Below are 20,147 nucleotides of genomic sequence, written 5' to 3'. Positions count from 1 at the left end.
TCCACTTTGGAGTGTGTTTTCAAAAAGCTCAGTTTTCACGGACAAAAACGCCATCTCATTGTGGACGGAAGGCCAAAACGGAGAGAAAAAGATGCGTTTTCAAACGAAAACGTATTAGTGTAGACTAGGCATAACACTTAAATAACGTACATATTCACACAACGTAGGGTGATGGTAAAGCCTTCATCTCACATTTGAAATTGCTGTTTTCACAAATATTTTGCTATTTGCCACATTCACAATAGTTTAGTCAGGCCAGCATCACAGCCATATAACCCTGCCCCTTCCGCTAAGAGTGTACGAAGCGTCTAACATTCCACACTCAGTTATTTCGGTTGGAGTATATCATCCAAGTACTTGTAGATTAGTGTGAACTCTACTACTTATACACTACTTACACTACAATATGACAAAGAATAATACAGACGTATGAGACTTGGGAGGCAGCTTATTATTGCATACCACTCTTACTAGGGGTGTGCTGTGAAGCCATCATCTGTATCTGTATCTATTCATATGACAAAATGATCTGTCTCTGTATTCAGATAGAACTGGATGTGGGCGGGGCTTAAACCGGAAATGTGTCAAAACGAAATAAAAACGCGCATTTTTAAGTGTTACTCTTACATTTATAAACATGCCTTCAAATGACACCATTATTTATTTAAATACTACTACTAATAATAATAATGTCAAATTTATATAGCGCCTTTTAGAGCTCAAGAGCACTTAACATTTTCAAATTTAGCACAGTTTAAAAAAGAAGAAAAGCATGTTTGAGTTTCTTCATTTACATGAGCAGGAATATTCTGAATAAACCTTTATGGAGCATTTAAAAAATTTCCGGAATAAAGTCTTAACCAAAAAATTATCTAAATCGCTGATGTGAATAAACATTTGGTCAACTTTAAAAGACGAGTAGACAAACTCCAACGTGAAATCATCTCTTCAGGTCAGGAATTTAAGATTGCGCTCAGGTTTAGCTATAAATAAATACACGAGAATCATGTGTGACTGGTGTGATAAATGAACATAGACATTTCAAGAAGTGGAATGTATATATGATGTCGTATCTTAGTTAATGTTACACTTGATAAGCTCCAGACGCACACAATTAACAGAGACTGCAATCGGAGTCGAGAACACGACCATCCGATCTGAAATCGCAATGTGCACATTTTCATTCATAAGGTTTACACTTTAGAAATGTTGGCTGCACAGATTCATAAATTCATTGTAATTTTGGATATGTTTATTTAAAATGTCACTTTATCCTTGTGCAGACATTCAAAAATCTAATTTTTCATATAAATCTACCAAGGAGGTCTTTAATACCTGGAAAAATCAATCTAATAATATTTGCGATTTAACCTGTTGATACGCAATGTCACCGCACTCGGAAGTGACGTCACTCTGATTACATTTACAATATAATTTACCATATATAAATGTAATTAATGTGAACAAATTATACATCTTTTCAAAGGTCTAAGGGTTCAACATTGATATCTGATCTCTGTTTCACAATAGCAATGCTACAGAAACAGCAATTTAGTTATTTGTGCAAGGAGTACAAATGAAAACATGCAATATCAAAACGGGACTTCATAACTTTGTTATGAAAACGCGATAGCCAAATGAATCCAGTTCGCCACACTTGGGTCAATTGTCCATGTCAAGCGTTCATTGAAAAACATCCAGTAGCACTTTTTGTCCATAAAAGTGATAAATCTGAGAAATATTGATATATTCTGCATTGTTTACAAGCGATCTCGCCTGAAAGATTTACCCTTTGTCATCGTTCTTCAACAAACTCAGCATTCTGAGCAGCATTCATGTTGTAAAACTGTATATTATCTTATATATTAGAGCCTCAAAAACAAAATGAGCCTGTCTCCAAAGTCTATTTTTAAAAATACAGCGTAGTTTTACGCATAATAGCCAAGCAGTGCAATCAGATTTTGTGCCATCTTGAAATTTTACCCTGTACCCCGGCAGCGATTTTCAGAGAAAAAAGATTGCAGGAACCTCATTCTTTGTTAGATCATCTTCAAATTTGAAACATAACTTCTTTAGACTTGTGGCTTTGAGAACATTGTATTTTTGGGTTGTATTGGCACTTTTATTATAATTGTTTTAGATTATAAAAACATGTTCAGCACAAAATATTTCCATTACTATATACTTCAGCTTCTCTAACTTTAAAAAATAACAACATACATTAATTCTTTCAAAAGATACTACAACTGTGTCCATACTCCAAAGGGTTCAGAAAATACAACCATTTAAGTTCAGGTATGTCATTTTCATGGTTTGTGCTCAAAAATGGGGTGCGTATCAACAGGTTAAATGTTGCTTGCAATAAATTTAGTTTCGTCAGGGTACAAGGTTATGCTGCATTCCATTCAAGTTGGATGTGGTTTTCTACTTGATATATCTGACCATAAATGCATTCTATTCCCCGATATTTGGAGCGGCAATGCTCCCGTTAGCTTAGCAGCAGTTTGACTCTCATTAGAGATGTCGCCTAGCATCCCAACTGAAAACAATGCTGCAGCGCTAGCAGTGCTTCAGGTGTATGATTATTAAAAGAGATTATTATGTTTTATACACCCGTTTCTGCAAGCCTTTGTTAAACAAGCTTTAATATCATGTAATGTGGAAACAAACTAATTTATCAATACTTAATAAAGTTAATGTTTATCACTTACTTTGTATATCTCCCTGAGTGTCAACATGTTTGTGTGACATCATGCCCCTGCATCTTGGTGAAATCTTGGTGAGAATTTCTGCACAAGTTGTAACAAGCTGTAATTGTGACTTCAAGATGCATTCCATGGCACTTTCCTAGTAAGAAGTTGTAAAATCTGACTTTCTGTGTTCAAATCCATAAGGAAATCTTTCTCATGGCGATAGCGGCAATAATGACAGTCGACTAGTCAGCAAGATCTCGCGCTCTTCATTTTCAAATTACGTCACTTAATGCGTGATTGCGTCACTCAAGGCCAGCTAGAAGGCCTCGACCGGGACATATCCTAAAGATCACACCTACCAAGAACAAATAAATCAATCTGATTGGCTGATGAATCTGACAGTCTGACTTTAGATGCACATTAATTTGCACTGTTGAGGGATTCTGTGGAAATTCTGAAGGCCTGAGGGGGTGGAGCTAAGACTTATGCACTGCTTCGGGCATGTGATTTGTGAAACAGTTGTCACACTTCGCTTGTAAGCATCAAAGAAAAATTCTGACTGGATAACCTTTTAGTTTTTCTCTCTATGTTTATAGATTAATTAAGAGTGGAAAGCGATTCAAAATACAAAGGCAAAAAAAAAATAATTTTTTTTGTTTAATTAGTCTACAAAAGGAATAAAATCTACTCATATACTCTAAAGTGCCCATTCACTCATGTGCCTTCTGCAGTTAAAGCATTCACACATCTGCCCAAAATAAGATATGCATATCGTCATTCTTTTGTCTTATTCTGTACATAAACACTTTTATACACTCATTTTTGCAATAGTATTGGTGTCATCACAAATTACAACAACAGTGTAACCAATGCATTTTATGGCAGCGTATAGTGTGTTAGCGCATAAACTTCATTAATTCAAAATGCAAATGTGACACTCCTGTTCTATACGCTCCGTATGATACTCGAACTGACGTCTCTGGCATGGAAGGCAGGTGAGCTTACTAGGAGGCTAAAGGCTATAGCCTCTAGTGTCAGTTGCTGGTGCACCTCTTGATGTCAGGAGAGTGAGGTTTATACACATTGCACAGCTATCTATCAGCTGGCCACCGTTACACTCACCCCCTTAAACCTCACTCCCATCTGGGTCACGGCAACATTGTAATCGGCCCTGGTCACCCCGCTCCAAACAGGACTTCAATTTAATTTGAAAACACTGCTTAAGTGAAGTGAAGTTAATTTTATAGTTTCACAAGCCAAACACAGTAATTGGTCTGTGCTAATGAATGAATTGGTCTTTTCCCAAACACAGTAATTCCAAAAATGGATAATTCCAGAAGTACGGAAAGCAAATGGAGTGCACAGGCATAGCCTGCCCACACATATAGTTTTTGTGTAGAGCTCAGAAACCAAACAGGATTTGAAATAGCGCATGGGTGCGCTAACATGGAGGCTAAAGGATATAGCCTCTAGCATCAGTAACTAGTGCACCTCTTGAGGTCAGGTGAGTGAGATTTATACACATTGCACAGCTATCTATCAGCTGGCTCCCATTACATAAACAAGACAAATTAAAAAAATGTTTTATTTCTAATGATGCATAAAGTCATTGATAACACAATTTAATGTCACATTTGTTAAGGTTTTACAAGTAGTGTCCTCATCTTTAAATGTACTACTAAACGCCTCCCACAGCAGTGTGGCAGATGTCTGAATGTTCGCAAATAGTATATTGTTGCTGTTTAGAACATCTTTTTTCCCCTAAATGAAGAACAAAGAAGAACTTCTCTGGAAGTAAATCAGGGCCTTTACTCTGCTCTTACCGAGTTTTCTGTCTCTTACACACCAACACTTCCACACTACCCCAATTCTGAGGAGACAGGGATCTAGATCAGGCTTTGCCTGATATGTGAATAAACAAACCTGAATAGTCAGACTGGGTTTGATCATGTATGTACGTAAGATATTAGTCACCTGATTTCTGTGAACCTGTTGTCTATGTATTTTCATTACTTGCTAAACTGTCTGTTATGTCACTGAGCAGACAGGCCCAGACATGGATCAGGTCAGGTGAGAGGTGGGGTGGCAGGACAGCCCAAAAGGCCAGTATACGATCACCCGGAAACAAGTGGCTTTTTAGGAGTGTTCACCATTGTTGTGTTGGAAGGGAGGGTCAACTTGTTTTCTCTGGTTTACTGATTGACTAACATTTTGAGTGGAGATAATTTTTTGCCTACTTCTGTTTAAAGGTGCATAATATTTTGTAGGTTTTATATAAAAACAAATTGATAGCACTTTTGAAAAATATTTTTAAAAATGAAATGACTTACACTCACATTAGAAGAACTCTAGTAATATAAGCATTCCAGAAAAATGTGTTTTATTCTACATAAGGGTGGTCACTCCTCATGGTTCAAATCCAGCCGAGCCGAACCAGTGGTGGACAGTAACGAAGTAAATGTAATTCGTTACTGTACTTAAGTAGCTTTTTTGCGTATCTGTACTTTACTGAAGTATTTAAATTTGGGGAGACTTTTACTTTAACTCCACTACATTTCAAAGTAAAATATCTTACTTTTTACTCTACTACATTATCAAAATCAGTCGTTCCTTTTTATTTATGAGTGGATAAAAACGTAACTGGTCAAACGAGCCACCAATCACAGTACAGCGCACGCATGCTTTGTTTTGAACTTGCCTTGGCGGCATCTACTAAGCGCGAACCAGGGGTGCGTTTCCCAAAAGCATCGTTAGCCAACTATGGTCGCAAGTTCCGTCATTATCATCATAGTTCAACGAGTCTGTGTTTCCTGAAACCATCGTTCCAACGAACATTCGCAAACAGCATCGCAGAGTTGTGTGGTTGGAACGACAGCTCTCGACCTGTGGTTAGAAGCAGAGTTTCTTGTTAATATAACATGTGGGCTTAATAAATTATTATCTTGAGCCAAATAAGCAAGATGACATTCAGTACAATCAGTATCTTTTATTAAGAAGACATACAAATGTCCTTTATGTCTTTTAGTTTGTCAATAGATTTAAAGCACCGTTTTTGAAGAGTGAGTGTGCATGTGTGAACGTGCTCTAGTGCGTAAGAACGAGCCAATGATTGAATCTGGAAATAAAGCAAATAACTGAGAAAAATATGAGATAGTCCTCAGATTACATGTCCGTAATTTATAGCAAAACATCTAGCATTAATTCGATCGCAAACAGATTCATTAAAAGTAGTTTTTACTCCACCACATGTGTGACATCATTAACCAACGTGGTTGAACAACCAATTTGCGACAATACGGTTTCGGGAAACAGTCGTGACTAGCAAGTTGATTTCTTCAACAGTGCATCGTACTACGGTAGTGGAGCAGCAAGTTACGTCGTTGTACGGGAAACGCACCCCAGAGCCGTTAAATATGAGAGTTGCGAACAGACGGTTGCGACAGTGATCTCGCCGCCACGCGGTCACGTGATTCGTGTAGCTCTCAATAGTTCCAAACAAATTGCGTTGCCAATGATTTTAAGCGGGGCAGAGAGCAGCAGCTATTATTGCAGCAATTATCGGTAAATATTGACGCATAATGTACATTGCTTATTATGTTGACACTAAAATGACTTGCATATAATAGCATTTTTTTTGTGGGGAGTAGCAGAAACACTGCATTAATACGTTTTTGTGTTTAATTTTGGAGGGAAATTTGCTGCTCCCATAACATAGAATATATATATATATATATATATATATATATATATATATATATATATATATATATATATATATATATATATATGTGTATGTGTGTATATATATCTATGTATGTGTGTGTATATGTGTGTGTATATATATATGTGTAGTGTATATATGTGTATATATATATATATATATATATATATATATATATATATTTAATGGCATTGTGCAGGTTTATGTGAATGTATCATAACATTAGGATGTTAATAATTATGACCATAGACACTCGAGAAAAATATATACAGTAAATACTGTAAATGTATTATACCTTATGGGAACAGTCCCTTCCTTCCAAAACTAAACACACAAAAAATGTATTCAATTCAAATATATACATCTGACTAATTAATGTCATTTTATTAATAGATTGGTGTGCCAAGAGTGACATTAGTCTTCATGTAGACTGAGTTAAGCAAGAGTCTTGTGACAAATTATTATAGGACATTATGGCCATAAAAAAATCCATAGTACTTGGATACTTAAGTGCATTTGAAGGCAAATACTTTTGTACTTTTACTCAAGTGAATGTTTAAAGGCAGCACTTCTACTTTTACTTGAGTAATATTTTACCTTGAGTATCTTTACTTTAACTCAAGTACATGGTATGTGTACTTCGTCCACCACTGAGCCGAACACACAGTCTGTGTGTGTTTGCCCTGTAATGGACTGGCCAACTGTCCAGGGTGTTTCCGTGCCTTTGGCCCGAGACAGCTGGAATAGGCTCCTGCACTATCTGCGACCCTATATTGGACAATCGCCTTTAGAAGATGGATGAATGGATGGATGGATGGAGAACATCATAACAGCTTTGAAAATCATACTGGTCATTCATTTGGATGAGAATAAACTGATCATGGATAAGAGTTCTTAAATCTATGTATAGCAACTGTATATTGACTTGGATATTCTATATAATTTTATTTGCAACTTTGTTATTACTGTATGTGCTTTGCAGGACAGGTTTCTTTGTTTTGACCTTTTGTCAAGCCTGAGATCAGTTAAATAAACATGAGCACTGTCTTAGATAAAGGTCAAAGCATTAAGAAACTGGCATAAAAGTGCTCATAGCCAAAACAAAAATGTGTCATCAACAGTGGATGAGTCACAGTCAGTCTGGCTTACACGTGAGCTGTGACATTTAATTGTTAATACACTGAACTGAGACCAGCTTAGCTGTTTCTTAGGAATCACTCAGGAGGGAATGTTTCGGGATCAGAGTTGAAGACAACATCTATCTGGATTTGACATTTAAAAACTGCCTTTTAAAAATTACATGCAAAACTGCCATCATGGTGCTAGGGTGTTCTGACTGTGTTTTAGCATATTGCTAAAGTATGTGGTTACTAGTGGTTATTTACTGGCCCAAATCTGAAGACCCCACCCCTCTATGATACTCTTGTTGATGTATGTCCCTAAACATGGCTTGGGTTCCTTCAATGTTAGTCGATTCATTTTTTGGTTGTCTGTTTTATCATCCACCATGCGAAAGTCCAATCACTTTGAAAAGTACTAGCATAACTCTTCTCAAGAAGTTTCACAACTTGGGGAATCATTCATGTCTATAGCACAAATGGTGCAGAGCTGCATTTCATAGATCATAGAAACCATTGGCGCCAATGGTCTCTACGATCACCTCAAGCTTGCGATGCTTTTGAGAAATGCAGCCCAGGACAAGTTATGTGACAAAGTGTAATACTTAGGGTTAGGGGTTTATTCAAATAAATCCTAATCCTAATATGAACAATAGAAAAAGTGTTGCTTACTTATGTGACCATTTTAACTGAACTTGAAAGTACCCATGGTTTAATATGGTAAATGTGCATCTACTGACTCTCCTAATCCTCATTCCTTTACCATTTATTGATAATAAGAGGACAATCTACAGAGTAGTCAAAACTGGACAAGAGAGAGAGACAAGCATATAGAACAGATAGTCCCTCTACAATACAATGTCACAATTGAAGACAAAATGTCTACAAAAACGTGTATATTTTTTAAATATTTATATTAATTAATTTTAAATCAAAAGCATAGATAACACTCTGCACATGCACTGTGTTATGCTGAATTCAGAGTTGGTTACTTTATTTCAGAAAGCAGCTCAATGGGAGTCTTTTCTGTTCATGGCTCTTTGGTCTTAGTGTTTATTCTCTCTTCCCATGATAAAAATACATTTTGACACAGGATGTGAGCTTTTTACTGATGTGTCCATGAATAGGTCCAGTCAGACTTGGGGAAGTGGACTGTGACAGAAGCTTTCACACTGTCCTTTTCTGTTTTGTTCTATCATTTTTCCCCCAATCACCCACATACAGAGGTTTTATCTCATGAGGACGTCCATTTTCTTTTTAACAGACAAACTGTAATATTGATAGTGATGGTGTCTTGTTGGACTTCGTAGACAAAGATAGTCACCCTTGATATCATTTTATAATTTAATCTGTATAATTAATTACTTAGGATGATGCAGTTAAAAAAATCCACTTGAAGAATAAAGATTCACTTAATCAAATTTAAATTAAAAGGGTGAAGTGTACTGTTAAAATCTTAATTTGCAGAGACAACTATAAATAAGCCATTTGTAGGTTGATTTCCACAAAAATGTTAACAACATGGCTCTGTGGAGCTTTCAACATTGTTCTGTTTGTTTGAGCAGTTTGACACAGCATCACTGGCTCAACCAATAGCATGAATTTGGGCCAGTACAGCCTGTTTAACTGAAGAATGGCAACTGGGGTTGACGTCTAGTAAACGTCATTCTGCGTTCCTCTAGTGAGATTAGTATTTGCCACTACCAAGGAAAGGTTAGGGTTAGGGTTGCTATGTGACTCAAAATAAACATATAAATGTTGGATGTAAATCTGACAAGACTACTGTCAGAACAAGGGTTACCATCTAATCACAAGCCAAGAGTTTTTGGGAGATCAGTTTAGGATCAGCCATAATTTTTACAATTTTGTTTGGAAAACACTGCTCCATTAAGTTAAGTTAATTTTATTGTTTCATAAGTAGGGCTGTTGATTTAACGCATTAATTCAGTGTGATTAATTTGACCAAAAATAACACGTTAAATAAATTAACGCAATTAATTGCATGCCCACGGACCATAATAAGGAAGATTCCTGAGAAATGCAAGCTTTTAGTACCACCTGTTTACTCCAGAGGGCAGAAAGTAAAATTTCAGCTGTATGAGCAACGCACAGTTTATACAGTGAAGAAAACACTTCAGTAGGCAGAACAACACAAACATGCGTTACGTTCTTGCGTTCAAAACACTCGAAGGAGCGCAAATGTGATCTAAGGGATCTCAAGATGTGTTTAAAGATTGAGTATTAAACTATATTTAACTTGACACAGTGACCTAAACATTTTATGTTTATGACGTAACACACCCGAGACGTCTGACGTAGGTGTAAATTGACAGGCCCTTAAACAAGCCCTCATAATAAATCTCCAACTTTCTTTTGCTGTATTGCTGTGAACTGTATGCCAATGACTGACTTATGATCAATAATATGGTAGTAAACAATACATTGTATTCTAAAGCCGCTTTTTGTATGGCCTTATCAATGATCAATTCTTCTGCTACAGGAATGAAAAGCATTCTAATTATCTGAATATTTTATATATATTAATTATATATATACCGTGTAATTAATTAAATTCATAATTAATCGATTATCAATTAATTCAGCCCTATTCATAAGCCAAACACAGTAATTGGTCCGTGCTAATGAATGAATTGGACTTTTCCCAAACAAAGTATTCAAAAAAATGTATAATTCCAGAAGTACGGAATGCAAATGGGGTGCACAGGCATACTCACACATATTATTTTGTTTAGAGCTCAGATATAATGCAATTTCAGCCAGGAGCAATAAAACCTGTTATTGAGGATGCAAAACTCTGTAGTCTCACTGAACGATCCCACTGACTTATACCACTTGTTAAGTGTTCCCCAAAGGAGTTTAGAGATGATAAAGATTTGTTTGGATGAAATAAGATCTCAGCAAAGATCTAGGTAATCTAGAATCAATCTCCTACCCAAAATCCAAAGCTAAATCATAAGAACAGACACAATATACCTAATTTCATATCTGTATGAAATCTAAGACTGAGAGGACAGGAAGTGTGGAGTTCCTCTATAGCAGAGCCCCTCTCCTGCTTTAGTTCTGCCCACTAACTGTGGTTCACATGGTTGTCTGGATGTACATTCCCCCACAGGCTCTATGTAAACACTCTGGGATCTGCTTTAAAACAGCCCAAAGGGACAGAACTACCAAATCAGCCACAGATGTTTACACTGCCGCTCCAGCTGCTGCCCTGAACAGGAAGTGGCCATGGCATGAGCAACTTAACTCATCTGTAAATATGGCAGTAAATAATCCTCTGTTTTAGAGCAGTGGTACTCAACTGACTCAAAAACTTCCAGAGTTTTTTTTAGGAAGGTTAAAGCACTCCGAAGAGACCAGGAGGTCAGAGAAGCTGATCAGTTAAATTAAGTTTACAGAGAGATGTTCTGTGGGACTGTTTTGGGTTTGCATGCACAACTTCCTGTCGGTTCTCCTTTCCCATGAGCCTTGTGGACCATAAGAAGACCTTGTATCTTTTTCCCAAAGCTTCATTAGCCTAATGAAAACAATTACAGACTATGAGTCAGCCCAGCTGGTTCTTTTAAAGCAAGTTCATTGATCTGACGGGAACATGTTCTGAGAAACGTGCATTTTTTTAAGGAACAAGAAATTTAGTAGGGATACAGGAAGACAAAACTTTTGACTAAAAAAATTCACTTAATTGTAGACTTTTGGGCAGTGTGTAATTTCTGTACCACTAGCATCATCAAACGGAATTAATAAAGATTTATTTATTTGTTCTTGGTGGGTGTGGTCTTTATGATATGTCCCAGTCCAGGCCTTCTAGTTGGCCTTGAGTGACACAATCACACTTTAAGTGATGTAAGTAATTTGAAAGCGAAGAGCTCAAGATCTTGCTGACGAGTCAGCTGTCATTGAGAAAGTGATCCTTATGGATTTAAAACCTGAGATGTTCTTCATGATCATGCAAATGAATAATTAAACAGGAAATGAGGACTGATTTTCACTTCAAGCAAATTGGTATGTGCTTTTTCTATTGTTATAGCAACATCAGGAGTTGCTATAACAATAGAAAATACCTAAGTATAAATTAGGCTGCTGGAGCATTCAGCATCTGTCAAGTTTTTAAAAGTAATCGTGTACCCTGACAAAACATAATTTATTGCAAGCAACATTTAAATTGCAAATATTATTAGAGAGGTTTTTCTTCGTATTAGACCTCCTTGATTTTGGCTTTTGTGTGTGTATGTGTTTTTAAAATGTCAATTGGTATTATTAGTTGACAGCAACATAATGTATGATTGTCTTATTCATTGTGAAACTATGTTTTATTAATGGCATGAATCTCACTGAAGGCCTAGACTTAAAATGCACTCAGGCTGACACTGCTTTTAACTAGTTGGTCCCAAGGTCATTTTAACACTTAAATTACTGTTTAATCATTTGAAACCTGCCAAACTTTATTGTGAAATGTTTTTCTTGAAAAGTGTGCTTGTGTGCTATCTTTCTTTAAAATAAATGCCACATGGTTTCATGTTATGTAATTGTTAAAAATGCCAATACTTGTCAGTATAATATGCCTTCTGATTAAGTCTCTCTCCTTTGCCGAGATTGAGCGACACACAGTGTCCAGCACAGCAGCCAATCAGCGTCTGCTGATCTACGTGCAGGAGAGCATCCTGCCCACGTCACTCAGTGTTGAGTTCTGATACGGATGCAAACTTAGCCATTGCATGTAATATAGTTTATATATTTCATGGGTGTTTCATGTCAATGTAAAGTAATTGCATATTGTTTGCTTTTCATCCAAGGGAGTGGGGTCTCTCACAATTCTTCCCAAAACACTGCCATGAATAAAGAATGGTATTAAAACGTCCTGAAAGAGCAAATTCTACCAATGATCCAGGAGCAATTTGGTGATCATCCATGCATTTTCTAACATGATGGAGCACTATGTCACAAGGCAAGAGTGATAATGAAGTGGCTCGGAGATCATTACAAATTTGAACATTGAAATTTTGGATCCGTAGCCAGGCAACTCCCTAGATCTTAATCACATAGAGAACCTGTGGTCAATCCTCAAAAGCCGAGTGGACAAACAGAAGCCCACAAATTGTGATCAACTCCAAGCACAAATAAGGCAAGAATGGATCACAATCACAATCAGGGTCAACACTGTAAATATTGACTATTTGCATAAATGTAGTGTTTTTGCCAATAAAAGCCTTTAAAACATATGAAATGCTTCATTGTTTTCCAGTAAACCATAGAAACATGTGAAAATAGAATCTACAAATACTGAAGCAGCAAACTTTGCAAAACACAAACTTTATGTCACTGCCAATACTTTTGGCCATGGCTGTACAGATAATTCAGCAGGAAAGGGAATCAGCAGACAAATCAGCAGTATGCTCAAGAGTTATCTCAAATTAAGCAGCAGATGCAGCAGCTACAAATTTAGGCCAACAGCCTGCAGATAAACCCCCACCATCTGTAATTCCTGCTTGTCAACCATGCCCTAGCCAACCTATTCCTGCACCACAATGTGGTAAGAACATGAAGTCTGCCGAGACTTTTTTTAAGCCTGTGCCATCACCACGCTTCCGACAACAAGATAGTCCCTCAGGTCCTGAACAATCCCCAGCTTTATTGGACTGGAGGTCCCTAAGGAGGAAGAAAACTACTTCCATGAACAGGATTAGTATTCCCCAGATCAGCCAGAGTACTGTATACAGCCTCTACATCCTACAATTCTGCCTGGCGCTGCCAAATGCACCATAGTTCACAGAGTCGAGTACCTTAGCTTGAACAAGAACCAATGTACAGAGGCCCTACTCCCACCATACCAGACTTTGTACATACAAACCCGAGAGAGTTTTCACAGCTGAAGATCACCTTAGGAGCACACTCCCTGCTAATGCCACAGAAAGGTTTCAATTTCAGATCATTTCAGATCATTTCAAACTAGAATTGGCGATACACAATGCTGATTCATACTGTCACTCTCAATACCATCTCATACTATAGATCAGCAGTATGGCCTGCCACACCAGCTTCCATTACAACAAATAGCAGACCTTATTGATGGCCCAAATATAATCAGAGGAGAAATAAATCCTTCAGACCGCTCACCCTAAAAGTTCTTTCTCTCGTTGGTATGCTGGGGCAACTTAGAAGGAAGGGCACCTTCAAACTGCAGTGTAGCTCCCATATCTCCAGACTTTTGGGGAAATTACCGCATGATTTCATATCTAGTTTCCGCCGGTTTGTACATCCACAGCATGTGCCCATTCCAACCCTTTTGGATCTATCTGAATGGCTAGAGTATGAAATCTAAGTACAGGAGGACACTTTAAGTTTCATAACCAGTCAGCGAAGAGGGTCTAGAGCACTGACTCGAGATATGATCAAGATTTCAAGTTTTCTAATAAGAATACTAACATTCTACTCAACACTGAGAAAGTGCTGATTGACACAACAACATCATCTCCTAACATGAATACAGTTCCAAAACTCAACTGCCCCTACTGCAATCACACAAAGCACTCCTTGAATAATTGTTCTAATTTCAAGCAACTCACTACAGACCAGAAGCATAGTTGGGTCAAGGAGAAAAAACGGTGTTGGCGCTGTGGACATCAAGCATCAGACTGCAGCCGGAAAATGCGCTGCAAGCAGTGTAACAGCTGACATCTACTTGTCCTTCTTGACACTACAGTAAAAAATGCTGAGGGCTCATGTACTGTGTCAAATGAAGCTGCTGTCACTACTACCAATTCCTGTCTTCTTAATACCATGAATGAGATTCTTCTCATTCGAAAGCTTCCTTCTAGCCGAAAAGTCCTGCTGAAGATCAGCAAGGTGATCCTCAGGAATGGAAAGCACCTAATGACTGCCTACACCATTCAAGATGATGGTTCTGAAAGAACCATCCTTCTACACAGTGCTGCTCAGCAGCTCGGCCTTAAGGGTGAACCAGAAGATCTACCACTCTGCACAGTCAGACAAGAGCTTCAGGTCCTCAGTGGTCCAGTGGTGTCATTCTCTGTCTCCCCCTGTCACAGCCCACAAAGGTGTTTTACATTAAAGGTGCATTTATGGCCCAACAGTTAAGCTTGGCTGAACATACACACACAGTCAAAACATTGAGGGACACATATCAACACCTACGGGGATTCCACTGCAGCATTTACAGACTGTCAGTCCTGTACTACTTATAGGTCCAGACTGCCCCCATCTTATTACTCCAGTGGAGCCGGTCCACCATGGTTCATCAGGGGGACCTGCTGCCATCAAGACACGCCTTGACTGGACATTAAAGGACACTGTGAAGCATCTCCAGCATGAGATAAATGAACAGGCTTGATTTTTCACCTCAACTTCATTTCCTGAGGCAGACCTCTATAAGCATGTGGAATGATTGCGGCAGATGGATGTGCTTCCTTGGCACAGCGAATAAGCTACCACCAGATCCAGACAAGACCAGGAGGCAATAGAGCTCCTCAATGCCAAGACAGTCAGAGTCGAGGTAGATGGTGTAAAAAGATATGCCACTCCTCTTTTGCGGGTCAAAAACATGTCAGAGCTCAATGCTACCAAAGAAGCAGTGTTCTCACAGCTGAGAGCCAAAATCCAGCTAAAAAATTGGCTAAAAATCCAGACCAAGCAGCTGGCTACATGGCAGAGATTTATAAATTAGAGCAAGCAGGCTATTCTGTTAAGCTGAATTAGCATGCTGAACAGGACTCTGCCTACTCATGGTACATCCCAGATCACATGGTCCACCACAATGAGAAAAACAGGGTAGTTTTCAATTGCTCATTTCAACATCAGGGCCAAAACCTCAATGATCTCTGGCTCCCTGGACCAGTATTCAGACCGTCTCTACTCACAGTTCTGCTCAGATTCCGGGAACACTCCATTGCAGTCAGCAGTGATATACGGGGGATGTTCCACCAGATCCGATTGCTCCCAGAAGACAGACCACTTCTGCGATTTCTCTGGAGAGATCTCAAGGTACAGGAACAACCCAGTGTGTTTTTGTAGCAAGTCCTTCCCTTTGGGACTAACTGTAGTCCATGTTGTGCAGTTTATGCCATTCAAAAGCATGCCTTTGATCACAGCCAACCTGGAGAAGATGTAAGACATTCTGTCATGAATGCCTTTTATGTCGACAATTGTCTGCAAAGCTTTAACTACGACAGAGGAAATCATAAGTTTTGTTGACAAAATCAGAATCTTACTGGCAGATGGCGTGCTCGAATTGAGACATTGGTCTAATAATCAACTATAAGCCATCTACCCTCAGATTTGAAATCTGAAATCTGAGCTCTGGATTGCCCATGGACGAACAGATACACAAGAATCTGCTGAAATATTTTGGGGTTCACTCTAAATGAGTTCCTTGTGCGTCTTAATAAAGCAAGACCAACTGACATTATTCACAGCAGCACCATCCTTGATTTTTGATGGGAATGATTTCAAGGTATAGACACACAGTCTCTTCACTGTGTTGTACATTTGTTTACAGTGTTTTTGGATTGATCTGCTGATGAAATATTATAAAAATATCTTTCCAAGAAATTTCAGTTGACAAAAAAACTCCAGACAACATAAATTGTTGAAAATTAGATGTGATCTTGGAGCTTTTTGATAGCTTTTATGCCGTGTATGTCATCGAAGAGATGATTGCCCTGTCCCAGTACTCGCACTTCAGGTCACGCCCACTTAAGTGCACACTTAACCCACACTAAATCTACTTTTGGCCAAATACCGCTTCTAAACGGTCTTTCAATGCAAGTTATTCATTATAATCAGATATTAAAACATAACTGTAACATACGTCTTTAGTGTATATCTGAATATATTCGATATAAAGCATTAATGTTCACCACTGGTTAGGATGACTTAATAGCATCATCACAATTACTGAACAAGTATTTATGGATATTTAAATGCCTTTTTTTCTTCTCATATTTTACAGCAATTTCTGACAAAGCAATTTTACAGTTTTAATGTTTAACATATTTTACATATTTTAATGTGCAAAGTATTGAAAATCAAAACGAGTACAAATAAATAACTAACAATTAAGTTCACACAATCAACCACAGTAAAAACTGTAATAACATGTTTTTAATAACACACAACACTTAACAACCAGTAGTGTGATTATAAATGAAAAATGGGTTATAAAGTTAGAGTTATTAGTTTAAGAAAGCAATTTAACAGTCACCACTTCCAACAACAATCAGTCCTCTGAGAAAAATTATAAAATTTGTGGTCACAACCCAGACCAACATTGTTAAGTCTACGAGTGTCCCACTATGTAATCAAAAGTCTTATGCACACTCACAATCTTCACGTCTACTTGCACACTGTGGCCAAACACTGAAAATATTTCACACAAGAGAACAAGTGAAAGACCGGAAGTATGGGTCTTGGGACAGGGCCGGTAAATCTATCCCTCACAACAAAGATGGTGCTTCTATGAATAAGGTATATGGCCTGTCCTTCGAGATGCCTGCAGAACCACTTCCTCAACAAAAACTCTATTTTAGCTAGGGGCGGACTGGGACGAAAAAGTGGCCCTGGACTTTCTGGCCCAAAGCGACCCACCAAACCCAGCCCGCAACACACTACACCATAACACAGTGGCTCATTGGTTGCATTTTCAGATTCAATTTCAAATTTTTAAGTTGAAAAATATATTTCTGTTGACTTCTAGTCATGATAGGGGGTCCAGTGCAAACATTGTCATACATTTAAAACGGATGTTTTGGAGAAAGTAGGGTGGGTCCAGGATTTCGTTTCTACGTATCTATGATCTTTCCTCTGGACCTTAGCCTTCGAAATATATGAGGTACTCGAGATGACCCCTGCGGCATCGGGAGTCTAGGATGTCTCGGACTGCATAGACCAGTCTGTCTTCCAGGATTAGTGGCTGGAGGGGTTCGTCTGCCAGATCAGGTTCTGAGGAGTGAGGAGAGAGTGAGATGGGTGGTAAGGTTTCAAAAAGGAGACGTGAAAGGTAGGATGAATGCAATATTCCTTGGGGAGTTGGAGTTGGTACGTGACAGGGTTAATTTGTGTGGTGATTGTGAAGGGACCAATGTAAAGGAGACTTAGCTTTTTGTGAGGGAGGCCCAACCTGATGTCCCTCGTGGAGAGCCACACCTTCTGCCTAGCTGGTTAATAGGAGTTGAAGATCTCCGAAGATACCCCTCATCCATCTGAATGCCTTCAGTGCTGATGTCGTAACCTAGCAACTGGAGGAACATCTGATGAAAATAAAATTTCTCAGCCTTGAGGTACAGGTATTCCCTCATCTTTTCCAGCACAAGTGCAATATACTGACGATGGTCTGTCTCGTTCCGGAAGTAAACCAGAATGTCATCGATGTAGATGAGGATGTATCTCTCGGAACAACTCATTCATGAAGCCTTTGAACACAAAAGGGCCATTGACCCATACAGCATCACCCGGTACTCATAGTGGCCTGTAGGAGTTATGAAGGCAGTCTTCCATTCGTCTCCCTTCTGGATCCGAATGAGGTTGTATGTGCTGCGAAGGTCCAGCTTGATGAAAATTGTAGCTCCTCTTAACAGGCAGCCGGAATGAGGGGAAGCAGATATCAGAACTTGACGGAGATCCTGTTGAGGGAGTGGTAATCAATTCAGGGCCACAGACCTCTGTTCTTCTTCACCACAAAGAAAAAACTCGAAGCAGCAGGGGATGTGGATGGCCGGATGTAGCCCTGGCTAAGGTCCTCCTCGATATAGTCCGCCATGGCCTTTTGCTCAGGGATGGAGAGAAGGTCTATTGCGCAGTCCCATGGTTGGTGAGGAGGTAGTTGTGAGGCGCGTAGGGGGCAGAAGACATCCTGAAAGTGGGAGTAGCAGAAAGGGATCTCCACAGAGGTGGAACTAGTAGGGCTCTTGATGGTGGTAGTGTTGAGACAGAGTAGTGGAGATTTCTTGACAGATGCTGAGGATTTTGGAGTGTGACGATTGGGAACAGGAAGGAAAGCACTGGGGTCCCCACCTCAGGATGTCACCGGTGGACCAGGAGATGACGGGGGAATGTCGTATAAGCCATGGACATCCCAATACAATGTCTGCGGTGGAGCTCTCCAGAACCAGTAGGATGATGTCTTCGCTGTGCAAACATCCAACTTGAAGTTTCACTGGGCCCAAACAGTGAAGAATTATACCTCTGCCAAGGGGCTTGCTGATTATGTATCTTGAGGTTGGGGTCACATGGGTACTTTATTCTGAGATAAAGCAGAAGCAGTAAGTGTCACACTGGTTAACAATGGAGAGGAACAGACATTTGGAGTGTTAACGTGACTCACCAGTGGGCGTAGAGGATGAATGGGACATGCTGAAAAGATGTAACCATTACCACCACAGTACAGGCACAGCTGCTAGGTTAGCCATCATAAGCGCTCTGCCGAGTACAGCCGAAAAGCATCAAGCTGCATAGGTTATCCATCTGGTTCTGGAGAGTGGAGGAACAGGTGGAGAATGCCAGGTGGGCAACTTGTCAAGGCAAGCCTTCATTCTTTTGGCGATGTGGATGGAAAGTTGAATGAAGAGCTCTAGCCCCATGGTGTCATCGAAAGAAGAGAGATGCAGCCGCAGCCTAGGTTCGAGCCCCAGACGGAAGTTGGTGAGGAGAGCGGGCTAATTCCATCCACTGGAGGAACTTGAGATTGTAATCGCTGATGGAACTTTGCCTTGACGGAGATTATAGAGTTGGTCACAAATGGATGAATCTCCCACTGAGCGTCCGAATACTTCCCTGAAGTGTTCGGTGAAGCTTTCGAGTGACTGAGTTACAGGGCTGTTTTGCTCCCAGAGTTGCTTCTCAGCCGATCCAGAGTATGGCGCTGGATTGACCACAGGACTGGCAGAATAGACCGGTGAAGAACAAATTGCGGAAGTGTTGGTCTAGATCAGAGGTGCAGAGGGGTTGGCCGATGGGGCAAGAGCTCGATGGAGAGCGCTTCAGTTTTATTAAAAAAATCCACTACCGATGAACAAACGGAGCAGATTTGGAAATGTTATTAGTGCTGTTAGGCTTTAAAATGTGTGACCGATCACGGAAAGTAGGGACACAAGTCGGTTTTGGGGCATTTTGAGTTATTCACAGATTCTGAAAGTGTAGTCTCCAAGCTTTCCAACGATTTGTAACACATGGAAATCTGACAATATTTGGAGAAGTTGTGGCCATTTGAAGGTAGGCACTCAAAAAGCTAAAAGGGAGAAAACGGCCTCAAAAGATTGTGCAGTTCTCACCTCTCTCTGCTGCTGGGAGTGACAATAGGGCTCATTTACATCTCATTTAGATAAGCCATACCCCCTGTAAAGCTCCCCCCTGTAAAGCTGTAAAGCACAGGGGGGAGCAAAAAGGTCAGGAAAATGTGCCATCAAAGAAAAAAAAAGTTTGCAAACAGGTAATAAATAAATGTCTCTTAGCATCTACCGATAAAACTGTATAGGCAACTCTTATGTACACTGAGTGCTTTTCATACAAGAATGTAAAACTAAATTCAGGTGGTTGGTTGATAAAGTGACATTGCAGGTGTTGTAAACAAGAAAAAAGGTCTTT

General features: G+C 39.3%; 1 protein-coding gene across 1 annotated transcript in view; it reads left to right on the top strand.

Moving 5' to 3' along the window:
- Positions 1–15,434: 15,434 nt before the first annotated feature.
- mon1a (MON1 secretory trafficking family member A) overlaps positions 15,435–20,147 on the top strand; it is a 59,231-nt gene continuing 54,518 nt past the window's right edge. Inside the window, exon 1 of the mRNA XM_052101317.1 lies at positions 15,435–15,551. The gene's annotated coding sequence lies outside the window, so the exon portion shown is untranslated. The remainder of the gene's footprint in view (positions 15,552–20,147) is intronic.

The sequence above is a fragment of the Xyrauchen texanus genome, chromosome 32 (genome assembly GCF_025860055.1).
Source record: "Xyrauchen texanus isolate HMW12.3.18 chromosome 32, RBS_HiC_50CHRs, whole genome shotgun sequence".
Classification (NCBI taxonomy): domain Eukaryota; kingdom Metazoa; phylum Chordata; class Actinopteri; order Cypriniformes; family Catostomidae; genus Xyrauchen; species Xyrauchen texanus.
This window is presented reverse-complemented; position numbering and strand designations above follow the sequence as displayed.